This window comes from Artemia sp. Qi Xiang Cuo, chromosome 5, assembly GCF_049724085.1.
Source record: "Artemia sp. Qi Xiang Cuo chromosome 5, ASM4972408v1, whole genome shotgun sequence".
In the NCBI taxonomy this organism is placed as follows: domain Eukaryota; kingdom Metazoa; phylum Arthropoda; class Branchiopoda; order Anostraca; family Artemiidae; genus Artemia; species Artemia sp. Qi Xiang Cuo.
The window spans coordinates 25116677-25124780 of record NC_142798.1 but is presented as its reverse complement, the minus strand read 5'-3'; the positions used below and the strand labels follow the sequence as shown (position 1 = coordinate 25124780).

Genomic DNA, 8104 nt, shown 5'->3' with positions numbered 1-8104 from the left:
TAAAAAAATCTCTTTTGGTCTCAAATAACGATATCTTCGATATATTTTTACGTATATATTTATATTTTATTATATTTTGACTATATTTTGGCTTTGTATAATCCAAAATACACAAAATAGTATAATATTCTGTTTCAAAAGAATAATAATCGCTAGAGAATTGACACAAAACAAAAAAAAATCAATATCCCTGAACGACAAAAATAAATCAAAATTGTAAAATCTAAAGTGCAGATTTTGGCACGTAAATTTCAACCTATAGAAATGAAATATAATCCTTAATAGGAAATATGTCCGCAGATACAAAAAAAACCTCGAGGGCAGTATAATTCTTAAGTTATAAAAATAAGCCCCAGAAATACGCAGAACATAGGAATACCTGAAAAGAAAAGTTTTTATGGCCTAGCCTATTGACCCTTTCGGTTTGTTGAATTTCTTTAGTGGCATAATCAGAAGTTAATTTACATATCTTTTAAGTCAAGTGTGACTAGCAGCATAAATAAAATTATTTTGACAAACTGTCCCTGCAAACTATCAACTAATCACATATCACTCGCGTAGATTAGACAGTCTTGAGAAACAAAAAAGGGAACCTTCCATAAGTTAAAAATACATGAAATTAGCTATCAAAGTTCTAAAAAATCGTATCTGGGAGTCACAAATAAGACAGAACTAATGCAAAGAAAAAAGGACAAATATTGATTAGTTTTTCGACTTTTGATGGCCAACTATAGAGAAAGTATTTTCGCTGACAAAAATGGATGTACCATAGATTAAAATTGTAACTAACGATTAGCTAAGTGACACATTAGTTTTGCAATAGTTAGCAAAAACAGCAGAACGCATACAGCCGCGTCAAAAACCATGGCCATGGTATCAATAATTTTAGCTGAAATTACCTTAAAACGAATGGTAACGATGAAAAGTAAAACCGCGCAACTAAAATAATAAGAAGCTACCCTGAGAAAATACGAATAACAAAAAAAAACTTTCTAGGCCAGATGGTTACCTAATTTTCGAAAGAATTTCGCAACGTAGTTCAGAAATAATCACAAACCTATAAGTCATATGCAAGACTCGTCTCGAATAAAATTATTCGCTTACAATCCAGCAATCAGTCGTATGTTATATATATATATATGAAACAAGCAGTTTACTAGAATAGCTTTCCGAAAAGGTAAAAGCATAAAACTAATTATTGAAATCCTAAAATATCATAATCTAATGGGGGGGGGTTTTACGTGGTGAGGGGGATTCTAGTTTTGTTATTTGATAACACCTTCTGATAAGGAGTCTCAACAAAAATTTCTTGTTATTACATAAACTGTTTAATTCAATGGGGAAATTGAGTTAAGCTCTTTGCTGACGGTTAGCGAGTGGTTTACCTGAGTGGAGGCTGAACTTCTAGAGAGGGGAGCTTAAACTAGGAGTACGTGTAGGGAGCTTATGTTAACGGCCATACTGAATCGAAATCAGACTGATAAATTTCAGTTTCCCTTAGGAGCGAGTGGAGCCACAAGGACTAACAAACTTGAGAAATACTAACATAGAGAGAATAAAATAAGAAAGTAATGCATTTATTGTTACTCACATAATTGTCGCAGAGCTTCGGATATATCAACACACTTGTAATACAACACACTGGTACAAGATTGTCATCTGGAGTGATGCTACACAAAAGTTAATGCACTGTCAAAAAGTTTGAATAGACACACATATCATAATAGAATCATCAGTTATGCTAGTTTATAACTTCTATAATACTCAAAAATGGATGCTAAAAAACTCCAAATAGACTCATAGTAAACTGAAAAAGACTCATCGAAAAATCATGTAAGACTGAAAAAGACTGGCCCAAAAATTGTTAAGTTCTCAATATCTATCCTCTGCAACTATGCCGGAGGTTACGTTTAGGCGTTGCTAGGAGTATATTTTCTCAGTCCTCATTGGCTGCGCTATTGTCCTACATTACTATTGGACTGGCTTGCACCAATGAGCTACTCGGGTTTAATTACAGTTTATGAGTTTTAAGATGCCACTCTGGAATTTTTCTAGCAACTAAAAATTCTACACTGCAATATTTTGCTAGCAGGTGTCGCTTAATTTATGACTTTTAAAGTATTACTTTGGAATTTTTTCGAACGAACAAAGTTTTACATTGTAATATTTTCCCAGCAGGGTGTCTCTTGATTTTCAGAAGACTTATAATTTATTTCTGTGAACATTGGTAGAAGCTAACACGATTTAATTACATTGAGATTGCTAGTTCTAAACTTAGTTTCCAGAACAATGCAACAGAGATATTTTGCATCTTGAGTGACTACTTTTTTGTATTATAAATTTTAGTCTCTTGACAGTTTGGTATTTTCGAGCTCTTAAGATTCAAATTGCATTATACGTTGGCTGTCATATAAGATTTGGTCAAAATGATATTTATTGCATTTATTGGCGACACCAGGGCAACTTTATTTATTGGATTTTTCTGTGGGAAAGATTCTTACAATGTTTATTACAAGGTATAACTACAACGTATAATTAGATACATTCGTTTGACTATGTTAAATTGAAAGCTTGAGTCTTGCTCGATTTGTAGGTTACTTGAATTCTCCAGGTTAATATTTTGGGTGATTTTATTCTTTATTTGGGTAACTTAAATTGGGATATTTTGGGGTTTTTTAAAATTTATCCCATTACATATCATCCAGCCCAATTTTAACGATGTCCTCATCGTTGTTACGCTCCTCCCACTTTCTGATTTTTTTTTTTTTTTTTAAGAATTTATTTTGTACTTTTTAATTTAATTTTGGATGGTTTTGTAAAATTAATATATATTCTTTTTTTTTTTATATACTTGATTGCTATACTAGACTATACATGTAACAACATCACTTTTAAAGTTTATGGTCTACTCACTCGATTTGGCGAAGGGGCCAAAGAGTTTCTTCATTAGGTTATGTGATTATATAGTAATTATTATTTCCTCCACCTAACACTAAGTTTACCTTCACCTGATACGATTATCTCATCACTGAAAATGGTACATTTTGCCTTTCTAATACTCGACTTTACTTTCACCTGACGCTAAAATGACACGATTAAATTTTTATTCCTTCACCTGATATGCTAATACTTCTACTTAGTTTTAACTAATCTAAGTTCGGCATTAATAATTGCTTTATTACTTAACGTGATACATGTTTGCTACTTATATTGCTAATTTATACTTCCACCTGACGTTACATAGGCACGATTATATTACTATCACTTCACCTAATATTAAAATTCCTTCACCTGATGTTCTAATACTTCTATATGGCTCCAACTAGTTAAGTTCTGCTTTTATAATTATTTTGTTATTTAATGCGAGTTTATGCTTACACCTGACGTTATGTTGGTATGATGGGTATTTGACTTCAAAAAAGCATCTAACTACGTCTAAAACATCTAACTACATCTAAAATTTTAACACACTAAAATTAAAACAATTTGCAAGAAAAAGTTTGACACATTAATAGATTCTGATATTGATGTCTTATTGCAACACTGAGCTTACGTAATTTGCACTGATTTTCATATTTTATGAAAAACTCTTTTTGTTTATTAAAGTTATTAGCTAGATACATAAGATTTCACACTTACTTCATCATTCTACGTGTCTATATTACTCACATACGTTTTCACTCTACTTTGGGCTTCCGTTCACTTAATTACTGGGTTGGCTAATTGTTCGTGGTTTGTCTTCTTGGTGTTTTGCTTTCTGTCATTCGTTCTTTGGACTAAGTGTTTATGTTGTTCACAAGTATGACTGTATGCACAAAATTGTCCGTGCGTGGTTCATTACGTCATATACGAGGGGTTAATGTTGTAGATTCGTTGAAATGTCTATTAGGTACGTAACCCTTGGGGAATTGATTACATGAAATGGGTATCTTGGTCGCTAGCTGGGTATCTCTTCTTGACACTTTTTATCCTCGGAAAATCTAATACTCGTACAGTCTGTATTTCCCGTAAATTGTCTACGTTTAGTCCATCTTTCATTTGGACTTTAGGCTGTGTTACGACACTTAACGTTATCTATGGCATGATTGTAACTTGATTTAAGTGCCTTGGCTCGACGCATTGTCTTTGATTTTCAGTTCAATGATTCACAATTATTGATAGCTTAACAGGGAGATGAAAATAGTAATAGCTGTTTGGTTCTCTTCTCTGAACACTTCATTTTTGGGAAAAACTTTAGCACGTACAGTTTATGTTTCCCACAAAAATTGATTATGATTGGTTCTTCATCTCATGGAGGATGGTTTGGTTTTGTGACATCTAACAATAATTGGATAGTCAAAACTTAAACCTTTTGTCTTGGTTAACATATTGTCTCTGACATGGGGCTTAAGATACATAGTCCTTGAGGGATTTACTCTAGGATTATTCTTGGCGTTTCAAACATTTAATCTTAAGGCCGTTGCCGTCTAAGGATTTGACGGGTATTTATGCAGTTTTACGACATGACAGGTCGAGGCGACTCTTTAGGTAATCATTAATTCAGGTATATATTTGTGTATAGGGTCCTTGGTTCCCGGCACAGCTTGAGGTAAAATTACCTGGTACTGGGTTCTGGTTATCTGGATTGGTGATCAGCATATCGTCTTCAGATATTTCCTTGGTGAGTACTTGTCGGTGGTTGATGAATGATGAAAGTAGATGCTACTGGGTTGTATCCGTGTTGCATGCTGGTACACCTTAATTAATCTGCACTGATTACTTTGCTTCCTAGAATATAAATATCTGGGCAGAATCATATGCTCTTTACAATTACAGAAGTTAAAACATATATAACAACAACATACGGTTTTCATAATATTCTGCGTGGACAATCTTTGAAATAATAGTTATTATTAATGGTACTAATAACATCAACTTAGTACAGGTACAGTTAAATACAACGCAAGAAAATAAGGGCAGATTTCATGCTTTCATGCATGTTGCCGCGATCATTAGATTATTATAATATAAATAAGGTAATCATCAGAAAAATGATTATGGTTAAAAAAAAATAACACTATAAAATTTTCAAGATTGGTGACTATGTGTATACACGTATATATGTGCATTTGGCACATATTCAATATTCAATACATTTTTTAAATATTATTCAACGCTCATTTACTTTAACATTTACTTTTCTATTATACTATTATTTGCGAGGTAGGCAATATGGTTTATATGAGAGGTCTTGGTTTACTATAAATTTTTCAAATCTTTACTGTTTATGCGTGTTCAAACCGCTTAAGAAATATGTCTTTTGCAGTATGTCCACCCATGCGGCTGCAAAAACAAAAAAGAAAAATTTGGGACTTGACATGGCACGAATGAGGACCTCTATTTTCACTCGCTCGATCACGTTCTCCCTTACTCTTTTTTTTTTTTTACTTTATGGGTTATCAGGGAGTTCTGGGTTTAGGCTTTGCATCTCACTCTGCTCGATGTGATCTGACTTTTCTCTTTTTCTACGTGTTATTCTCAACACTCTTCCGTAATTTAGGTTCAATGCGATTCGTATAGAGTATGAGATTATGAATACGAATCCTATCGTCAGTAGGGTATACCACCAAAAATTTGTCGAAAATAGTCCGTATCTACTTTCTACATACGTCAGTCTTTGGTCTTCATTGGTAAAGAGGGGAATTTGAGAGTCTAAGGCTTCTTTTATTTTTGTTAGTGGTAAGGTTCCCTTGATATTGTCTATTTTTGACCATATTGTGGCCCTTAATTCTTCCTTGTAAATATTGGGAATTGTATAATATAGATTGACTGGTTTGAAGTTGTTTATCTTTGGACTTATTATGTTGGTGCTTGTTGTTATGAGGGGCGTTTGCACCGTGGCTTCCTTAGTCACCAGTCGGCATCCTTGTTTTATTGTTATTGTTCCCACGTCTTGTAATAGTAGTTCAGTTCTGTAGCTTGGATCGATTCTCTCTGTGTTATTATAACATGAGATAGTCCCAACTGTTTTTTTTTGGAACAGAAAACAGCCACAGATCATTTCTAAGGTGAATAAATATTTCTCTTTTAGTACTGCCTACTAGTGCTTCGCATGAGCTTGGAATTTCTTCTTGTTGAGTCTCCTTTAAAAATATATCCAACATACATGATCCGGGTTTTACATTAAAAATGGGCAGTGTTAGTTGACACACTAGGTTTTTGAATGCTACACATTCCTTTAGGTCCTGTGGATTGGCTAAGGCATATTTCCTCCTATCTTGATCGACTAGCAAGTATTCCGCTTCGGGGGTGATAGTCATGAATGAATTAGTTTTCCATATATTGGCTGGAAACGTGGAAATTTTATACAAGTCATATATTGATTGTTGATTTATTAACGGAATTGTTACGACTGCAAACAATTGCTCGTTTATTTCCGTGATGTGAACCTTCAGCTTGGTGTAATAGTGGAATAAGTTTGCTACTTCCGGTTCTGTTGGTAGATGTAGTCCGAACGTTAAATGTGTTTTTATTTCATCCAAGATACTTTTTAGGTTCGAAGGATCCACTAGGTCATATGACAATGTTCCTCCGGTAAGGGCAAATAATGCAAATTCAAATTTGCTAACGTCAGTCGCCAGGTTAAGTAATGACATTGTCACTATATCTAGTGATACCATGGTGAGGCTTGAATCGGTAATAACACGATCTACTTCATTTTTCAAGTAATTCATTATGCTTACTGTCTTTGATATTTTCTTTGAGATTGCTTCAATTTTGTCTCTTTGGTAATTGGCTATACTGGCTTGTATTTTTTTGGACATGTAAGGTCACGTTCATGGCGTTATTTAGTTGTCCTACGTTTTGCCTTAGGATATTTAGGTCTTCTTCAGTTGAAAGCCCGAACAAGCGTGAGGCTAATTCTCCCACGATTGGTATTAGACTAGCTGATCTTCGATATTTGCTTTTTCAAAAAAATACCTCGAAGATTCTCGTGGTACTTTGTTTCAACTTTTGTATTTCTGTATTGAACAATTCAAATAGTGCTTGTAGTCTTTGCCTATATAAGATTAGGAAGGATTGGTGAATTGATACTCTTAGAGCGTTTTTCTCGTTTAGCTCAGGTAATGGTATGATATCTTCCTTTGCTGGCTCATCGGCCATTGCTAACCTAGCACACGTACGTTTACCGTCTATTTTCCAACATTTCTTGTGTGGGTAATCATCTTCTTCCTTCTTCTTAGTTTTATCTTTCTTTTCTGCTGGTTGAAACGCTTGTACCTTTATAGTTTGCATTTCGGTATGCCTTACTGGGAGTCTTGCTCTTAATCCTATAGTAACTAAACCAATTGACTGGGTGCGGTAAAACATGGGTCCAGTTGACCACGTCCATTTTGTAAGTATCGTGGGCCTTATATATGTTATTGTAGTTGAAATTCTAGGTGATTGCTTGCTAAGTGTGGTTATTTCTGGGGCTGTGCTTGTCGTAGTCTCCGACATTGAAGATTGTATGTCTCTTACTGGACTCTCATATGTAGGCGTGGTTGTTTTGGTGACTTTTCTTTTTCTTTCAGTAGGCTTTTTATTTTTATCATTTTGTTGTGTATTTGAGAATTTTAATTCCTTTAGGTTAATAATTTGCTTGTAATCCTTTTCCTTTGTGAGTTTTGATATTAGTCGCTTTGTGATATTTTGCTCCGCATGATTTTGCAATAATTCCTTGAGGAAGGTCCATAGGCTCGGTAATTCATTTGACATAGCGTAATTCCTATCAGAGAGTTTATATTTCTTAGAAGTTGCCAAGTGGGACTCTGTAGTATGTGTTGCTCTGGTAGATTCTCCTATGGGTCCGTCCATATTTCTTAATTCTCTTTTTCTCCTGTTTCCTATATTGTTAGTTCCTAGAGCTTTGTCGATTTCTGCCATTTTCTTGTCAAAATCGTCCACTATGAATTTTGATTTTAGTTTGGGAAGAATGGGGGGTAGATTTCCTTTATTTTCCTTATGGTGCATGTCTTTCGTGGTTTGCAAGCTTTTATCTGATTTTAAAAATTGGAATATGGAATCCCTTAATTCATCGGTGTTTTTCTCCAGTCTCATTACCTGTTGAAATAGGGTTTCAAAC

General features: G+C 34.2%; 1 pseudogene; it reads right to left on the bottom strand.

Moving 5' to 3' along the window:
• Positions 1-5321: 5321 nt before the first annotated feature.
• On the bottom strand, positions 5322-7294 carry LOC148951974 (uncharacterized; annotated as a pseudogene).
• Between the last annotated feature and the right edge of the window lie 810 nt (positions 7295-8104).